Source organism: Schistocerca piceifrons, chromosome X, assembly GCF_021461385.2.
Source record: "Schistocerca piceifrons isolate TAMUIC-IGC-003096 chromosome X, iqSchPice1.1, whole genome shotgun sequence".
In the NCBI taxonomy this organism is placed as follows: domain Eukaryota; kingdom Metazoa; phylum Arthropoda; class Insecta; order Orthoptera; family Acrididae; genus Schistocerca; species Schistocerca piceifrons.
The window spans coordinates 111,256,731-111,277,966 of record NC_060149.1 but is presented as its reverse complement, the minus strand read 5'-3'; the positions used below and the strand labels follow the sequence as shown (position 1 = coordinate 111,277,966).

General features: G+C 41.5%; 1 protein-coding gene and 1 non-coding gene across 2 annotated transcripts in view; both read left to right on the top strand.

The window, feature by feature from the left end:
- LOC124723086 (ubiquitin-conjugating enzyme E2 H) overlaps nt 1-17,067 on the top strand; it is a 148,697-nt gene extending 131,630 nt beyond the window's left edge. The window contains exons 5-6 of the transcript XR_007006499.1: nt 12,162-12,354; nt 16,606-17,067. The gene's annotated coding sequence lies outside the window, so the exon portion shown is untranslated. The remainder of the gene's footprint in view (nt 1-12,161; nt 12,355-16,605) is intronic.
- On the top strand, nt 14,891-14,965 carry Trnai-uau. Its single transcript has one exon. It is a non-coding gene; the product is annotated as a tRNA-Ile (tRNA).
- Nucleotides 17,068-21,236: the final 4,169 nt, after the last annotated feature.

Genomic DNA, 21,236 nt, shown 5'->3' with positions numbered 1-21,236 from the left:
ACTGTTGAAGAGCAGTTCGGGGATGGCAACTGCATCTTTCAACATGATCAAGCACCTGTTCATAATGCATGGCCTGTGGCGGAGTGGTTACATGACAATAACACCCCTGTAATGGACTGGCCTGCACGGAGTCCTGACCTGAATCCTACAGAATACCTTTGGGATGTTTTAAAATGCCAACTTTGTGCCAGGCCTCACCGACCGACATTAATACCTCTCCTCAGTGCAGCACTCTGTGAAGTATGGGCTGCCATTCCCCAAGAAACCATCCAGCACCTGATTGAACATGTGCCTGATAGTGGAGGCTGTCATCAAGGCTAAGAGTGGGCCAACACCATATTGATTTCCAGCATTATTCATGTAGGGTGCCACGAACTTGTCATTTTCAGCCAGGTTTCTGAATGCTTTTGATCACATAGTGTATGGTATGCATCTTTACTCTCTGAAGAAGTGTGCAAGTTTGTAAACTGAGCTACTGCATTCAAATTCTTATTTACACAAGTATCCATTATGTAATGCTTCCAGTATACATTCTGTATTTTGAATTATCTACTTAATATCTAATGAAACTGGTGTGGAAGTTAAAATATTACTCAGCTCTGAAAGTATGGAAATTTTGTAGACAAGATAAAAGTCATTTGCCTGATTTTTGCAATCTAAGGTTTACAAAAGGAACAGGCCAAGAAATTCTTCTGACAGCTTTGTTATTAATGTACAGTTCAGTGTATTGAAGGAACTTTTATTGCTGTCCATCTAATTTGACTTTAATTGATTCTTGGGATATAATGCCATGTGGTAACAATAATAAGTCTTACTTTTATCAGAAAATATCAATTGTAGTGGTCTAAAGAGCTGTTCACAGATAATCTTGTTCAGCTACATCTATATGCACATTACGGTAAAACCTTGCATTAGAGGGGTTGTTATTTCCCTCGAACAAATATTGCAACTACATATTTCAGCGAAAAGTTACATTTTAACAGTTTCTGTTATCAGGTGTAATATATTTTGTGCCTGTTAATTAAACTATAATAAACAACAAGTTTACTTTCTGTGATATATCTCCTCTTCCCTCCTTAACATCGCCCATTTAGTTATCTAATTTTTCGTACACGTATTTTCATTGTTTTCCGGTAACATAATTTTCTTTCTGGCACTAAAATCGATTTGTACCATGAGTGTAAAGTGCCTGACATGCTGTAGAATTGTTAGCTCCGGGGTCTGGTGTGATGGATGTAGTAACTTTTTTCATTGGGGCGATTGTAGTGGCGTGGGAATTGGGAAAATGAGCGAGACTCATCAGTGGTTCTGTAGGCTATGCAGTAGAGATAGAAAGATTGTGGAACAGGAGGGGAAAATTGCTGCCCTTCAGGCTGAGTTAGATGAGGCTAGGCGAGAACTGGGCAGGTTAAGGGGGGAGAAGGGTAAACAGGGGTGGGAAGTGGCAACAGGCATAAGGAACAGGCCAAGAAATTCTTCTGACAGCTTTGTTATTAATGTACAAAATAGGTTTGACCTGTTGCCTCAGTCAGAAACTGATGAGCCTCTCACAGAAGTAGATGTAGACAGGGCTCAACAAGCTTTCAGCAGCAAATTGAATAACAATGTAGGGAAGTCTGCAAAGAGAAAGAAAGTCTTGTTACTAGGTAGTTCGCATGCTAGGGGTGTGGGCCAACTTCTGCAGGATGAATTAGGGTCAGAATACCAGGTCACAAGTTTTTTCGAACCTAGTGCTGGACTGGGGCAGCTTACAGAGGATTTAGGTTCACTATGTAGAGGCTTTACTAAGGAAGATACCGTGGTTATTGTGGGTGGGCCGGGCAACAGTATTGACAGAGATCCGGCGGCACAGCATAGAGTGTGACCTGGCAAAGATTGCATCAACATCGAGTCATACCAGTGTTGGGTTTGTGTTGGTTCTGGAGTGCCACGGCTGACCTCATTTGAGCTCTTCTGTCAGGAGAGTTAATTTGGAGTTGGAACGGCTATGTGGATCTGGTGCAGGGTCACACATTGGTGTGGTTCCTGTTGATTTACTCTGTAGGTGGGACTATACTAGACATGGCCTACACCTCAACAAGAAAGGGAAGGGTAAATTGGCTGGACTGATAGCAGGAAATTTAAAGGGGGGAAGAACTACATCTCATGGTGGAAACTCTTTTTTGGTGTAAGATCAGTGTCCAGTGGGAAACTCAGCCAGGCAAGTACTAAAGATGTTAAAAAAGTTCAAGATACTCACAAAAGTAAAGTGAAAAATAATGTTAGTATATTTCATCAAAATATTGGGAGATTGAAGAATAAAATTGATGAGCTTCTGCTTTGTTTAGAAGATATAGAAACTGAGAATGTAATAGATGTACTATGTCTGTCTGAGCATCACATTTGTCACTGATATGCGAAAGGTTGGCATCAATGGGTACAAATTAGCTGCACATGTAAGTAGAGATAATATGATGAGAGGAGGAGTTGCCATGTATGTCAAAAGCTTCCACAGTGTAAAAAATTTGGAAACTAACAAATCTTATGTAGAGCAACATATGGAAGCATGTGCCACTAAACTAAAACTAAATGATGGCACTTTCATAATTGTAACAGTGTATAGGTCCCCCTCAGGGAATTTCCAGCTATTTCTAGAAAACTAGGATGCTTTGTTGTGCTATCTGTCAGACAGGGGGAAGCAAATTATCATTTGTGGGGATTTCAATGTTGATTCCCTGAAATAGTGTAATAGGAAGAATGACCTTGTAGTATTACTCAGTTCTTTCAATTTGAGCTCCGTCATTGATTTTCCTACTCGGATAACAAAGAACAGCAGGACATTGATAGATAACTTTTTTATAGACCAAGATAAGTTTAAGGATATAAATGCTTATCCTATTGAGAATAGTCTTTCAGATCATGGTGCACAGCTTGTTACAGTACATGACATAGCTCCATGCAGTATATCAAATCAGAATTTCAAAGCAGTGCCTTCAACTAACAATATAAATATTGCAAACTTTAGGGAAAGCCTACAGCAGCTAGACTGGGATGAAGTGAATAAGGAACCCGATGCAAACTTGAAATATAACTTGTTTCACGATACATTTTTAAGGGTATTTGAAAATTGCTTTCCCAAGAAAATAGTTAAACATAATTACAAGAAAACACATAAAAAACCTTGGCTAACTAAAGGAATAAGAATATCTTGCAACTGTAAAAGAGAACTGTATCTAACAGCAAGAGGGAGTACTGACCCCGAAATTGTTCAATATTATAAAAACTATTGTGCGGTACTAAGAAAAGTTATTAAAAAGTCCAGAAGCATGTGTATCATGTCTGAGATCACTAACTCTGATAATAAAATTAAAGCAATTTGGAATATTATTGAAAGGGAAACAGGGCAACCAAGAGCACAGAAAGACTTTAGTGCCATAAAACTGAATGACAAGTGTACTAACAAACAATCAGAAATTGAAAATATTTTCAATAATCATTTTTTAAATGTTGTGGAGAAAATAGGATCTAGATCTTCACTAGAAGAGGCAAGGCTATTAATAGAAGAGGCCATACCTGTGCAGTTTGAAGCAACTGTATTTCCACCAACCTCTCCCTCTGAAATCAGTAAAATAATAAACTCACTGAAAAGTAAAAGCTCTTACGGAATTGATGGCATTTCCAGCAAGGTACTTAAAGCTTGTTCCCCACAGATAAGTAGGATTCTCAGCCACGTATGTAATAGCTATTTGGAGCAGGGTGTTTTCCCGGATAGACTGAAATATGCCATTGTAAAACCATTGCATAAAAAGGGGGATACGTCGGATGTCAACAAATACTGCCCAATCTCTCTTCTGACAGCCCTATCAAAAATTTTTGAGAAACTAATGTATTCAAGAGTAGCCTCCCATATTTGTAAAAATAAAGTACTAACAAAATGTCAGTTTGGTTTTCAGAAAGGCTTTCCAACAGAAAATGCTATATACGCTTTCACTGATCAAATATTAAATGCTCTGAATAACCGGACATCACCCATTGGTATTTTTTGTGATCTCTCAAAGGCCTTTGATTGTGTAAATCATGGAATTCTTTTAGATAAGCTAAATCATTAAGGTTTGAGGGGGGCAGTGCACAAATGGTTTAATTCATACTTAACTCGAAGAATGCAGTAAGTTGAAATAAGTGGTTCATGTAATGTTAAAACAACAGCTGATTCCTCAAACTGGGGGGCTATCAAGTACGGGGTTCCACAGGGTTCGGTCTTAGGTCCTTTACTGTTCTTGATATACATAATGACTTACCATTCCACATTGATGAAAATGCAAAGTTAGTTCATTTTGCTGATGATACAAGTATAGTAATAACATCCAAAAACCAAGAACTAAGTGATGTGATTGGAAATGATGTTTTTCACAAAATTATTAAGTGGTTCTCAGCAAACGGACTCTCTTTAAATTTTGATAAAACACAGTATATACAGTTCCATAGAGTAAATGGCACAACTCCAGTAATAAATATAGACTTTGAACAGAAGTCTGTAGCTAAGGTAAAATTTTCAAAATTTTTAGGTGTGTGCATTGATGAGAGGTTAAACTGAAAGCAACACATTGATGGCCTGCTGAAATGTCTGAGTTCAGCTACGTATGCTATTAGGGTTATTGCAAATTTTGGTGATAAGAATCTCAGTAAATTGGCTTACTATGCCTACTTTCATTCACTGCTTTTGTATGGCATCATATTCTGGGGTAATTCATCGTTGAGTAGAAAAGTATTCATTGCTCAAAAACGTGTCACCAGAATAATTGCTGGAGCCCACCCACGCTCATCCCGAAGACATCTACTTAAGGATCTAGGGATCCTTATAGTATATATATTCACTTATGAAATTTGTTGTTAATAATCCAACCAAGTTCAAAAGTAATAGCAGTGTGCATAGCTATAACACCAGGAGAAAGGATGATCTTCACTATGCAGGGTTAAATCTGACTTTGGCACAGAAAGGGGTAAATCATGCTGCCACAAAAGTGTTTGGTCACCTACCAAACAGCATCCCCTGGCAGGTCAATAGACACACAAACATACATACAAAATTCAAGCTTTCGCAACCCATGGTTGCTTCGTCAGGAAAGAGGGAAGGAGAGGGAAAGATGAAAGGATGTGGGTTTTAAGGGAGAGGGTAAGGAGTCATTCCAATCCCGGAAGTGGAAAGACTTACCTTAGGGAGGTAAGGGGTACCCTCATAAACAAGGAAACGACGTCAAAACTCACCATGATATCTGACTCATCCAACCTGAAGCTATCAAGGCATTTAACAAAATCCATGGAATTACGGATGTGATGAGGGCATTTACCCACATAAGGACTTAATATTCCCGTCTAGAGTCACTAGAATTGATTAGTCAGAAGTTTGACGAGAAGACCACTGAACTTTTTAGGCATGTCTTGACTTCCACGTATTTTCTTTTTAATGGAGAATACTACAAACAAACGGAGGGAGTCGCCATGGGTAGCCCACTCTCACCGGTGGTAGCGAATTTGTACATGGAGAACTTCGAGGAGGAAGCCCTGTCGTCATCCGTATGGAAACCTACTTGCTTTTTCCGTTACGTTGACGACACGTTCGTCATCTGGCCACATGGTATGGATAAACTCCTTGACTTCCTTACACATCTAAACTCCATACACCCCAACATCAAATTCACTATGGAGACTGAAACGGAGGGTAAATTACCTTTCCTTGACGTCTTGGTCAAGAGAAGGGCTGACGGCACCCTAGGTCATGGGGTGTATCGGAAGGCTACGCACACTGATCTGTATTTGCATGTAGACAGCTGCCACCACCCTTCACAGAGGAATGGGGTACTTAAAACTCTAGTACATAGGGCGCGCACTATCTCTGACGCAGAGAGTCTACCCCAGGAATTGGAACACCTGAGAACTGTATTTCGAAAAAATGGGTACTCAGAGTGGCAGATTCAACGTGCTCTCCGCCCAACCACTGCAGCACAACCTGTTGAGATGGATGAAGTCACGAGGGAGGAGGTAGGCACTGCATTTATTCCATACACAGGCGCACTCTCGGGGAAAATCGCCCACATTCTGAAGAAACACCGGGTCGGAACTGTGTTTTGTCCTCCAAATAAAACTCGTGCACTGGTGGGGAGCGCCAAAGATGACCTCGGTTTGAGGAAGGCCGGCGTGTACCAGATTCCGTGTCAATGTGGCAAGTCGTATATTGGTCAGACGATGCGTACCGTCGAGGATCGATGCTGTGAACACCAGAGGCACACTCGACTGATGTATCCGAGCAAGTCGGCGGTCGCTGAACATTGTTTGTCGGAAAATCACGCCATGGAGTATGACCGCACAAGGATTCTGGTACAGACGTCGAGATACTGGGACAGCGTTGTTAGAGAGGCCATCGAAATTCGCACCAATGACGACCTCATAAACCGTGACTGTGGCTATAATCTTAGCAAGGCTTGGGAACCAGCGATCGGGTTAATCAAGAGTAATTCGAGCAGACGTATAGTTGTGACGACCACGGCGGACAGAGCCATCACACCGACGTCATCTCAGACGGCGTCGCAATCTGTTCCACCGCGCGACCGTGGTGCTGGGCGCGGACGGCGGAGGGAGCGCGCCGCGGGCGGAGGGTATTTAAATTGGCCGGCGCCGCGACCGAACCCAGTTCCCTCTGAGCAGCCATAGCGTACGGATCTCCGTGCCGGCACGTTCACAGGAGCTCAGTCCGTCAGTTCACCTGATGATGACGACATGTTTGATCGCCGAAATATTGTGCCCGTTGGACACTATAGACCGGCAGCATACCCGTGGATATTTTGATTAGAAATAAAGAATTCTACTCCACCATTTGATAGAACATCTATCTAGGGCATAACTTCCTCTCAGTTAATCAAATCTGTCAACTCCACCCATGACCTCATTATAGTCAGTCACAGCTAAGGAACAGAATACATGTGACTGTCCCATCTTTATTCTTGCTAGTGACTGTTGCTGTCTCTCGTGAATCACGAAATGTAGACAGCCATGTGACAGCGTTCTTGTCCATCCACTTCACAACTGAGATGACGCCTTTTATTTGAAACTGTTATCTGTCATCACAGGAGGGAAACCTTTTGAGATTCACTCTGACATTTCCACAGGAGCAAACACCTTTTTTCAGTAAGACAGATATCTGCCTTGGTGATGCACTAAAGCTGTCAAACGCCAGAAGTACAGCCTTCTGATGCACATATTCTGTTAGTTTTAGGGCTACTCTTTCTCCTAGTGTGTAAACATCATTGTTTTCTGTTGATTTTCCAGTACAGGTAACAAAATTCAGTACGTATCTTGTCTCTGCATCGCATAAACACCACACTTTATATCCCTCTTGACGGGTTTTACGGGCACATATTGCTTCATATTAGAGCAGCCCTTGAAAGCAATCATGTTCTCATCAACAGATAGGACAGGGGAGTGGCCATAATTTGCTTTGAAATTCTCTAAAAGTTTTGTTAGAAGAGGCTGCAGTTTGTGTAGCTTGTTGCACTTGAGGTGCCTTCGAGATCTCTGATCCTCGTTTATCTTCGCAGTTGATGTTCTCAACATTCTTTTTCAAATATCTTGCTGCTCGTTACTACTACTACTACTACTACTACTACAGCATCAACTTTTAAACTTGTATCTGAACTCCTAGAATTCAACAATACTGGAAGTTCATGAATGCCCATAATAATAAGGCATCCAACAAATACCTTTATCTCCCTAATGTTTGTAGTACTCCATCCTTCTGTTGTACCAACATTCTCCCAATACAAAGCTCTATTTTGAGTAGCATATCTATTTGTTTCAGTTACGATTACGCTGAAAATATCGCCATCAATAAGTTTTGAAAAGTAGCATAGTTAGTTGTCAATGTTTTTGAAGACACATTTTGAAACAGCACTTTTTACTGAATGTCACTTGTCCCCTTCACTGATAAGATGTGAACAGTCATCACCCCACTCTTTGTCGCTATGTTGTTCTGAGTCATGTTGAGTCCCTGTATCATATGGAGCTATCTGAAAATAAGCTCCCTCAGCCAGGTCCTCCACACATTCATCATGCACATAAACACATGTTATGCTCAACTCTAATGATGTGACATGAAATGATTCATCCAAGCTATTCAAATCACCTCAGGATTCAAAGGCATATTCCACTTCAAAATCACTGTCATTCTCAGGCAAAGAAAACAGAATATTCAGCACCTCTTCCACATGCTTTGGGTTACTCATATATAGTTTCTCAGACATCTGTAAAGATAGTATTATGTTCAGGTAGTATGTAACTGCATTATTGAAATATATCACCTACATTTGAAATAAATTGCTACAGAAGCACTCATCTGTAAGTAATACCTCACTGAGAACATACTTACCAGTGTGAATTTGCTTTTGAATTTAGCTCATGAAAAAATTAGATCACAGTTATTGCGAGAAATAAATCTGGCTGACAGGATTATGACAAAGTCAGTGGAAAGCATGCTACCCACCAAAAGACACTGTCACAATTTTTGGAACAGCATCACAATACACAGTAATCAGTTATAAATATCAAAGAAATATATTACGAGGTTTTCACAATGAATATATTGTTAAAACTTAGCTTTAACATGAAATATAATGAAAAAACTAACTTTTCTGACAAAACAGTGCCACAGGCAAGTCACCATAACATGTTGTACACTACACAACTCCACAACAATAAGAACCGTTGGTGAGAAACAGAAAACGGCTGCTGGCAATAAATTCATAAGGGAGTCCCACACGTGGCAGCATGTCACGGTACTGGCAAATGTGTGCCACACAGAACCTTTTTCATTATTTTGAATCTGGGAAGGGTATTTCACACAGTACCTCCAAGGTAGCAATGAAGTGGGAATTTTTCCTTATGACCATTTCATAAGTGTACCATGAATATCAGGAATCCAATAAAACGCCAGTCTCCGACATTTTCCAGCCGGATAAGATCCTGCAAGAATGGGATGAACAATTACTGAAAAAAATTGTTCAATCTGATAGAAGTGCAACCCTTCCAAAAATTGCCACAGGTTTCAATGCTGCGCTATCAACAAGTGTCAGTGTGTGAACCATTCAACGAAACATCATCGATATGGACTTTCGAAGCCAAAGGTCCACTTGCGTACTCATGATGACTGTATGACACAAAGCTTTACGCCTGGCCTGGGCCCATGATCACTGACATTGGACTTTTGATGACTGGAAAAATGTTGCCTGGTCAAACGAGCCTCGTTTCAAATTGTATAGACATCTACGGGTATGGAGACAACTTCAGGAATCCTTGGACCCTGAAGTCTGAAGGGGCTGTTCAAGCTGGTGGAGGCTCTGTAATGGTGTGGGGTGTGTGCAGTAATATTGGATCCCTGATATGTCTAGGTACAACTCTGACAGGTGACACGTACCTAAGCATCCTGTCTGATCACCTGCATCCATTCATGTCCATTGTGCGTTCCGATGGACTTGGGCAATTGCAGCAGGAAAATGCATAGCTCCACATGTCCATAATTGCTCCAGGAATACCTTTTTGAGTTTGGACACTCCGCTGGCCACCAAACTCCCCAGACATGAACATTGTTCTGGCGTAACCACAAACGTCAGAACAAAGACGAGGAACACAAGACCAGAGAAGGAAGTGAAACAACATCAACTATGGTGTGCGGAATAGGACCGCACCACTATGGGAGCATCCTCAAGCCAAAGTGAATATAAGTGCCATAATTCTTGTTCCATCCAACGAAACTGGTTCCTGGATGAATTGCCCAAAAATTGCAAAGATAGGCTTTGTTGTTGTCTCAGTACCATTACAAAATTGTGTATCACCTGACAGCTCAACATGGTAATGCAGATGCACTTTTACATCTTATGATTGGCCCTGATACAGACTTTGACACTTCTGCTGCATCTTGCTGCTACATTGGTGCTCAGGATTATGAATTGCTTCAATCTTTTCCATTGAACTATAGAAAATTGCACAGGCCTCAGAAACTGATAGTGACTTGAAAATTTTGCTCAAGAACATTCGCACATCTTGGCCTCATTCCTTGCATAGTAGAAAGAACTCTGTAGTTCACAGTAAATTTGCACATCAGCTTAGCTTCACTGTACAGAAAGGTGTAATTCTTGTTCAAAATGACAGTGGACGTCACATGTGTTGATCCCTAAAGTTTTGCAAAGAGAAGTGTTGCAGTTACTTCACAAAGGACGCTGAGGGACTGTTCGTACGAAACAGTCAGTGCATCGACACTGTACGTGGCAGGGCATGGACACCCAAAATAGAAAAGATAACATCACAGTGTCACGCATGTGTGGAAAATCAGTCCGCTCCACCACAAAAATTCTCTGCTTTGCCTAAGTCGCAATTGCCATGGCAACATGTGCACAAAGACTTTGCAGGACCTTTTTGGAACACTCGCTAGTTGATTGTGATTGACCCATATGGAAAGTTTCATTTTGTTGTGCTAATGAACTTGACAATGTCACATAGCACAATTGAGGTGTTATGATCGATATCTTGCCTCTAAGATTTACCTGAAGTAATAGTGTCAGACAATGGACCTCAGTTCACATCAAATGAATTTGGAACATTCTATGAACCCAGTGGCAAAGCATCTAACTAGTGCACTGTTCCATCCACAGTCAAACAGCAAAATGGAACATTTTGTCAGAACCTTTAAGCAGCAGATGGACAAACTTCACTCCGCACCCACCAGGGATCAAGCATTGCAACTGTTTCTCTCCTCGTATCATTTGCACCCACGAGATGGTCCATTGCCAGTGGAATTGCTTCACGGCCGCTGCCATCGGACGCTGCTCCACCCACCTCAGCACCCGATGCCGAAGGAAGGCCGAAAATATTGCTTCACATTGAATGATATTGTCTTCATGTCCAGATGGTTTGCAGTGCCACCGTCCAAATCACCTTCACCTCTGACATGTACTCAATGATCTTTCAGTCTCATTTCCCCCAGATTCACGGGTCCAGAGGGCAGTGCAGCCACAGCAACCACCAGAGGGTGCAATCACGACACCGTGGGATGACCTGATGGAGGTGGAGCCTTCGCCCCCTCCTCCTCCTCCTTCTCTCGTCCTGCCCACACCACAACAGATGCCACCTTCTTCATCTGGTTCATGGCAGCAGAAGGTGGATGCGTACCCTTCTGGCCAGGGACATTTCCACTAGAGTGCAGGCGTGGTACATCCGTAAGCTTGACATCCCCAAAGCCACAGCTTCTGGCCCGACATTGCCCCCACACCCCTGCATCCCCGCAGTGATCGTACCACCTACACGACAACGGTCTGTCGTTTTTGGGGGGGGGGGGGGGGGGGAGGGGGGGGGGAGGAAATGTTGTGGCATAACCACAAGAGCCCCAATGAAGATGAAGAATGCAAGACCAAAGAAAGTGGCGATACAATGTCAGCCAATGGTGCACAGAATAGGACCCCACCATGATAGGATCACCCTCAAGCCGAAGTGAATATAAACCCCGCTTCTGCCAGCCTCTGCCACTCAAATCGGCTGAGTATATGGACATTAGTGGACAGTATTAGTGCTGCCTAGCAGGAAGTGCTACAATATCAGATTGTAGAGATCCACATCCATTGCTTGTTTGAACATTGTGTATAGCCAGGACTCAGATTTATGTTGCACATTGCCCATCACACACGACACCTTTGTACATTAAAGTTAAGTATTGTCAATCTGTTTTATAGAAATAAAACTACTAATGTTATTTGCTTGAATTGTTGTATAGCATTTCGAGAACACAGCATCCCTTAGGTACTCTATACAAGACGAATGGGCAAGACTCAACAACTGGTGATGAGAATCCTCCAAACCCCAGGCCTGATGGCCCCAGACTTTGTTGTGTTTTTTGCTGGCGCCTTAATTCTCTCTTGTCTTTACTTTAGAGGGGTGCTTCATTGCTTTAACAGTTTCTTGTCAATTTTTGCTAATTTATGTTTTCAGGTGGGAGTTGCATAAAATTTCTTTGTACATATTTTTGTCTGTTTATTGAATTTGTGCGCTCCAACATAACCCCCCCCCCCCCCCATGTCCCGCCCCCTCTGCAGGAGCCACAGCTGCAATAGTTAGATGCCACACAGCTAATGCGAATGTTTCAGTTTCAGACGCAACAAATATCTACACTACTCGACATGGTGCAGCAGCTACTTGCCAATGCTGCACACCCGACTGAACAAGCACCTCCTACAACAGCTGCTATACCACCTTTTTGACAGTTTAGTGAACAAGATGAGAAATGGCTCGAGTGGCTGCACCAGTTCGATGCCCATATGCTAGCTCACAATGCCCCAGGTACTGTAAAACTTCCATATCTATTATCAACAGTAAGAAGTGCAGTGTTCAGATTAATTCAGTAACTCTTTCCTAATGCCACTCTGAGTGAACTTGCTTATGACACAGTGGTAGACACACTAACAAACTATTATTAACAACAAGTGAATGTGGTTGCAGCTAGGTATCAATTCTTTAATTGCAAAAAATTATAAGAAGAACCGGATCACGAGTGGGTAACAGATTTGCAGTGTATGACAAGGAAATGCAATTTCAAATGTGCTTCCGGTGCTTTATATTCTGATGTAATGTTGTGTGATGCGATAGTGTACAATGTACCTGATGTCAAACTCAGAGATCAGATTTTGAAACAGTCTGATCCATCATTTCAGCAGGTAGTGCAAATACTATATCAGTAAGATTCCTGTGCCTTGTTGCCTCATACATTTGAGCAGCCACCTGTTTGTTGGGTTGAGTCCCTCGCTTGCAACCGCCCCATTCACCACCAGCGGCTTGTGCTAGCCAAGCCGAGTAAACAATGTTGCATGCCATGTAAGCATTCGCTAAACAGGTGGCTACACAAGTGAACACAATTAAGTTTTGCTGTAAGTGTTATTCATGACGCAAATGCCAAAACTTCCTCTCCCAACAAAATCAGTGTTACGATTGTGGTAGGAAAGGACATGTACAATCTGTATGTTTGCAATGGAACAAACATAGGAATTTGGCCCACTCACAAAAATCTTGACACAAGGCCTATGTCATTAATGCAGTAGATTAAAAGTTTTCAACAGGAAAGCATGCAGTTTCTACAGTGATATGCCAGTCAAACAAACTTTTTCTTCATTTACTTATTTGTGGGAAGCATGTGAAATTTCAGTTGGACATGGGTGCCTCTGTCACATTGCTAAACCATCACACATACGAACTGTTAGTCTCCCCATGCCTGTCTAAAACTAGCATCCAACTGACGGCTTATAATGTACAAGACAGTCGCGTTCTTGGAACATGTACTGTGCCTGCTATGTATTGCTTGCATACACGAACAGTGACTTTTACAGTGCTACAAACATTTGAGTGTGAGAACATATTTGGCCTTGATTCTTTTGATTTGTTTGGCTTTAACATTCAGGACAATGTGTTGTCAGTGTCTGCATTCAATGCAAACGCCAGTGTAGCTAGCTTGCTAAAAGAATTCCTGGAACTCTTTTTCTGAAGATTTAGGCAAAGCTAACAATTTTGTTGTACATATTACTCTGAAAGACAATGCTCAGCCAAAATTTTTCTGGGCCAGAACTGTTCCCATTGCATTATGTGACAAAGTCGCTGCTGAACTTACAGAATTGCAAGATAGCAGAGCTATTGTGCCCATGCAAGTTAGTCAATGGGCAAGTCCACTAGTTTTGTTCCCAAACCTTCATGTCGCATTCGCCTCTGTGTTGACTTTTAAGTCTACAGTCAACCCACAAACTGTCATTGATACTTATCCATTGCCATGCCCAGAAGATCTCATGGACAAATTAGGTGCGGGAAGCTATTTTTCAAAAACTGACTTGTGCGACGCATATCTTCAAATAAAGCTCTATGAAGAACCTCAAAAAGTGTGTGTAGTTAATACTCATTTGGGCTTGTTTGAATATTTGTATTTGCCTTTTGGCAATGCTTCTGCACCCACCATTTTTCAATGGTATTTGGTACAGCTGATGCACAAGTGCCAAACTGTTCAAACTCTTTGACCCTATTGTAATAGCAGGTTGTACACCTGAAGAACATATTGCCAATTTACGTGCTTTGTTTCATGTGTTATCTGATGCAGGACTAAAGTGTAGACTGGACAAGTGTGGTTTTTTTAAGCCTGAGTTGCAGTATTTGGTCATGTCATAAACATTCAAGGTGTATATCCTCTTGAGTTGCACTTGTTAGCCGCATGAGATTTGCCAGTTTCTCTCAATATCCCAGAATTGTAGTCAGTTTTAGGGAAAATGAACTATTATATTCGGTTCTTACAGAATGCTGCAGCTCTCTCAGAATGAAATGATAATTAACTCAAGACCCTGAGCTGTCGACAGACATTGATATACATCAACAGGGACAGTTGAAAATGTGAACCCGACCGGGACTCTAACCCAGGATCACCTGCTTGCATGGCAGACACACTATCCATCTGAGCCACTGATGGCACAGGGGATAGTGCGACTGCAGGGATTTACCCCTTGTATGCTCCCCATGAGACCCACATCCTCAACTTAATGTCCACATTACATTTGTAGTGACCCTGCGCATTACACTCATTACTCGCAGCAGACAATCTTACCGAGTCCCGTAAGAGTTCGCGCAATGTGTGTGCATCCAGCACAGATGAAGAAGGTAAATGGCCTGTTAGCCTTAACTAAATGCAGCTCTCTTAGAATGAAATGATAATTAAATCAAGACCCCAAGCTGACGACAGGCGCTGATATACATCAACACATATGTAGTGTGTGGACATTAATTTGAGAGTGTGGGTCTCACGGGGAGCATGCAAGGGGTAAATCCCTGCAGTCGCACTATCCTCTGTGCCCTTGGTGGCTCAGATGGATAGAGCGTCTGCCATATAAGCAGGAGATCCTGGCTTCGAGTCCCAGTCAGGGCACACATTTTCAACTGTCCCCATTGATGTATATCAATGCCTGTCGACAGCTTAGGGTCTTGATTTAATTATCATTTTAGTTGTATTGCAAGTTGACACTTCCTCGTATGGCATCGGTGCAGTGCTTTTGCAAAGCAGTGGTGATAAAGACATGCCTATTGCTTCGCATCAAAAGTGTTGTCCAAAGCTCAGAGTAACTATTCACAAATTTAAAAAGAGGTATTGGCTATAGTGTATGGTGTCACCAAATTTCACCATTATTTGTATGGAAGAAAATTCTACTTGGTAATGGATCACAAGCCTTTGCAGTCCCTGTTTCAACCAACGAAACTGGTTCCTAGACGAACAGCCCAAAAATTGCAAAGATGGGCTTTGTTGTTGTCTCAGTACCAGTACATGATTGTGTATCATCTGACAGCTCAACATGGTAATGCAGATACACTTTTACATCTTATGATTGGCCCTGATACAGACTTTGACACTTCTGATGCATCTTGTTGCTACATTGATGCTCAGGATTATGAATTGCTTCAATCTTTTCCATTGAACTATAGAAAATTGCACAGGCCTCAGAAACTGATAGTGACTTGAAAATTTTGCTCAAGAACATTCGCACATCTTGGCCTCATTCCTTGCATAGCAGAAAGAACTCTGTAGTTTGCAGATAATTTGCACATCAGCTTAGCTTCGCTGTACAGAAAGGTGTAATTCTTGTTCAAAATGACAGTGGACGTCACATGTGTTGATCCCTAAAGTTTTGCAAAGAGAAGTGTTGCAGTTACTTCACGAAGGACACTGGGGGACTGTTCGTACGAAACAGTTAGTGCATCGACACTATACGTGGCAGGGCATGGACACCCAAAATAGAACAGATAACATCACAGTGTCACGCATGTGTGGAAAATCAGTCCGCTCCACCACAAAAATTCTCTGCTTTGCCTAAGTCGCAATTGCCATGGCAACATGTGCACAAAGACTTTGCAGGACCTTTTTGGAACACTCGCTAGTTGATTGTGGTTGACCCACATGGAAAGTTTCATTTTGTTGTGCTAATGAACTTGACAATGTCACATAGCACAATTGAGGTGTTGTGATCGATATCCTGCCTGTAAGGTTTACCCGAAATAATAGTGTCAGACAACAGACCTCAGTTCACGTCAAATGAATTTGAAACATTCTATGAACACAGTGGCATACAGCATCTAACTAGTGCACTGTGTTCCATCCACAGTCAAATGGCAAAATAGAACGTTTTGTCAGAACCTTTAAGCAGCAGATGGCCTAACTTCGCGCTGCACACACCAGGGATCAAGCATTGCAACTGTTTCTCTCCTCATATCATTCACACCCTTGAGATGGACTATCGCCGGTGGAATTGCTTCATGGCCGCCACCATCGGACACTGCTCCACCCACCTCAGCACCCGATGCCAAAGGAAGGCTGCAAGTATTGCTTTGCGCCACATTATATTGTCTTTTACAGGGTTTTTAGTGACAGCAGATGGTGTGTGCAAGGTGAGGTCATCCATGGACTTGGCACTTGCATGTATCTTCTTTTAGGTCCAGATGGTTTGCAGTGTCGCCATCAAAATCACCATCACATCTGACATGTACACAATGATCTTTCAGTCTCTCTTCCCCCAGATTCACAGGTCCAGAGGGCAGCGCAGCCACAGCAGCCACCAGAGGGTGTCATCACGACACCATGGTATGACCCCATGGAGATGGAGCATTCACCCCCTCCACCTCATTTCGTCATACCGATGGAGATGGACCCACCCACACCGCAGCAGTCGCCACCTTCCTCATCTGGTTCATGGCCAATGGTGCACGGAATGGGACCGCACCACGACAGGAGTGGCCTCAAGCCAAAGTGAATATAAGTGCTGTTCCTGCCAGCCTCTACCACTCATATCGGCTGATTATGTGGACATTAGTGGACAGAATTAGTGCAGCCTAGCAGAGAGTGCTACGATATCAGATTGTTGCAATCCATATCCATTGGTTGTTTGAACATTGTGTAAAGCCAGGACTCGGATTGATATTGCGTGTCGCCCATCACTCGCCACAACTTTGTATATTAAAGTTAAGTATTGTCAATCTGCTTTATAGAAGTAAAACTACTAATGTTATTTGCTTGAATTGTTGTATAGCATTCCGAGAATCCAGCATCCCCTAGGCACCCTATACAAGACGAGCGAGCAAGAGCCAACACACATCAAAAAAATGGTTCAAATGGCTCTGAGCACTATGGGACTTAACATCTGAGGTCATCAGTCCCCTAGAACTTAGAACTACTTAAACCTAACTAACCTAAGGACATCACACACACCCATGCCCGAGGCAGGATTCGAACCTGCGACCGTAGCAGTTGCACGGTCCCGGACTGAAGCGCCTAGAACCGCATGGCCACACCGGCCGGCCAACACATATCATTGAGCATATCTGGGATGCCTTGCAACATGCTGTTCAGGAGAGATCTCCATCCCCTCGTACTCTTATGGATTTATGGACAGCACTGCAGGATTCATAGTGTCATTTCCCTCCTGCATTACTTCAGACATTAGTCAAGTCCATGTCTCGTGGTGTTGCAGCACTTCTACATGCTCGCGGGGGCCCTGCACGATATTAGGCAGGTGTACCAGTTTCTTTGCCTCTTCAGTGTAATTTGTAATATACTTTCAGTACACACCAGTGTGCAGATCATAGAAATCACAAGAGAGATAAGGGACCAGAACTGTAAAATAAATCAGGATGTGTAGACTGAGACTGATAAATTACAATAGTAACATTTTGAGCTAGGTGAGTATCGCTGTTCTAAAAAGAAACAGTGTGTGATGTTAATGAACAATTACTTTAAGAAATATATCTTAGTAATATTAATTAAATTAACTAATACATTTTAATGCTGTTTATTTCTATTAGGTAGATTTTTTTTATTGGAACCAAGACTTGTCCAGCCCAATTCTCTCATTTAAGTGTGGTGTCAGGTAGACTCAGGTTGGCAGATTTTGAATATTTCTCAGGTATTCAGCAAGGTGACATCATCGAGAAAGTATCTTCTGAATGACACCACCCAGTTGAATACCTGAGAAACATTAAGAATTTTCATATGGAGGGAAAACATAAAATCACACAAGATTCACAGATGTGCACTTATGGATTGCCTTTTATCAAAATACTGATTTCAGCAATATGTAATGAGTAACTAAACTGTGTGTTATTTGTAAGCAGATATTTTTTATCTTTTGTCACTGGAATGTTTGTTTCTTCTATGTTCAAACAGCCATGTTTGTGATATTTCACACTGAAAAAGTATTTTCCAAATATTATACAGTTTTTCATGTAAATATAACTTCAATCTGATCATTGATATGGATGATTTCAGCTAATGATTACATTGTTCGTAATCCAGATTTTAAAAAATTAATTGAAATTTGTGTGTGGCGGAGGGGGAGGGGGGGGGGGGGGGAGGCTCACATACACACAGTTTAGACTACAAACTACAGATATGAAATTATAAATTCCAATCACACATGTGAATGTGGATCTTGAAGCTATAATTACATGAAAAATGTATAATTTTTGTTCAGTAGTTAACATGTTTTACGTCACTGTGAAATATTAGTCATGGTCCTTTGGACATAAAAATAACAAACAGTTCAGCAGGAAATTAGTTACACACATGTATAAAGGCACCAACTGTTCAAAATTCTTATAAGGTGCAGAAGAAGTTAACACTAGAACAGTGAAAAGGAGTCAAAAGACATCTTCAACTTTTAGTTCTGAAATAATGAAATCAGTTTTTAATATCTTTCCACCAAACTTCTTGTCTTTTCCTCATGTTTAGTACTTTTCACAGTAGTATACTACAGTTTTCTGCAGTTTCACAATTTCATTAAAATTTTATGAAGTATATCTAGACCAGTGGGGCAGATTAATTGACCTCTTGCATAACTTCTTTCTGGAATATTCATGTTTTCATTTTTGGTCAACATTCACTGCCTTCAATGATGATGCGTGCACTGTCAGAAATGCTTCGACAATGGATATTGCATCTCAACTTTTCAGCCATATTTTGTGTGCAGCTGTTGTTACTCACCCCATCTGTGAGTGTTTTTATCCATAAAAGGTGTTCTCAATTATATTGCATCAGCATGGTTTTACTAGAGAAGAGATATTACATGTTATGGATAACTCTGGTGTTTAATCATAAAGTTGCTTATTGGATTCAGATGACAACAGGCAATGAAGATTGGGGGTGTTACTGTCAGTGGATGACTCCAGATGTCAGTTCTTTTCACAACAGTCTGAGAAGTAAAGTGGTGCAACATGAAGATGGCAGCTAGAGGCAGAATGGATGGTCACTAATGTGCCGTCACCTGGAAGAAGGGATGCTTTGAACATCCTAAAGGAGAGAGAATGAGCCACTGCATATGCCTACCACCAAGTGGATGACTCCATCATCAATGTCTTCCGACATCTTTTTGATTAATAGATGCTGCATATAATATAAGACTCACACAATCAGATTCTTGGAATGAAATTAAGATTCATTGCAGTGGCAGACCTTATCACAATGAAGAATATAGAATGGCTGGAGAAACTGGACACAGTGATCATTATGAGTATGCAAGAGATGCTTCTTGTGCTATAGGTGTTTCCACGGGTCACTTTTGTTTGGGTTCTTGGGCGGCCTAATTTTATCAGGGATAAAATGACAACAGGAAGATTATGCCAAAGTAACAGATTCCTTTTGTTTGATGAAGTCATCCCAGTTTCAGTGCTTTCTTGCTGGAATGTTTGCTTATATTTGTAAATTATGGAATAAGTTTATGCAACACTGCCTCAGCTATTACCGCCTTCATGAAACTATTACAGTTTATGAACAGTTACTTCCAAGCAAAGCGGGTTTACCCAGTTTATACCAAGCAAACCTGAAAAATATGGACTCAAATTATGGACAGTTGCATATGTGGCATCCAAGTACATTGGTATATTAGGTTAATAGGAGGCATATGCAAAGGAATTTGAAACTGAAAAGTAATGGCAGAAACAGTTTCACATAAAAAATGTGAATGTAATATAATCTGTAAATTTTCTTTAATTTATGCATACTCTCTTGTTCGGGTAATATTCTTTTCTAATGTCCAACTTCTAAAACTTCTTGTATGCCATATAGACATCATCATAGAAAGTGCCCTTTTAATTTATTTGTTTTACATTATTTTTGTGTTATACAGTAATTTATTGTATAGAATGTATGGTATCAAGGGCTGTCAATACCATGTTGTGCACTCGATGTCAAGAAGCTGGTAGTAAACCATGTGACTGCACTACCAATCTGCAGCCAACTATGAGAGACACTGCTTTAAGCGAGTCTCTATCAATTAATCAAGTTCTGCCTGTGTACTCAAATAATTATAAATAGCCTCTGTTGTTATTTTGTATGATGAATTGTCTGTCTCAAGGACACACATTAGGTTGTATTCTGGACTTGCTGTTACTCAAGTTAAGTAAAAAGGATGGATTGGATTGTTTGGGGTAAGAGACCAAACAGCGAGGTCATCGGTCTCATCGGATTAGGGAAGGACGGGGAAGTTAATCGGCCAGGATTAGAGAAGGGTGGGGAAGGAAATTGGCCGTGTCCTTTCAAAGGAACCATCCTGGCATTTGCATGGAGCAATTTAAGGAAATCAAGGAAAAGCTAAATCTGGATGGCCAGATGTGGGATTGAACCGTCGTCTTCCCGAATGCGAGTCCAGTGTGCTAACCACTGCGCCACCTCGCTCGGTTGTTACTTACATTACATGTTCATCTCATTATTTTGCTCTCTGTCGAAAAACCCACCAGCTCCTTGGCATCTACCACCTGGCTGACCAAACAGACTGCATCTAGCATTTGTGGGATCATTTACATTTAATTTAAGATGGACAATGATTGCCCAATTTGTAGCATTCCACCAACTACACAAGCTCCCTAGTAATTACCTAATGACATCACATCAGAAAATAAATTAGCATATGTTAGTTCTGAGATAAGAGCAAGTGGGACTTTGTGTGGTTAGGAGAGTGCAGATCTTTGGTTAACAATTTGAATCATAACGATGATAGCAAAAACTGTTTAAAAAATCTCAGTTGTTGTGTGAGTTGTGTGCTAACTATGTGGATGGCATTTGAAATGAAATAGTTGGTAGCTAATAGCCTCTGGGGCACCTACCACACTCTCTTTGCATTAAACTGGCTAACTTTTCTTTCAAGCTGCACATCAGATGT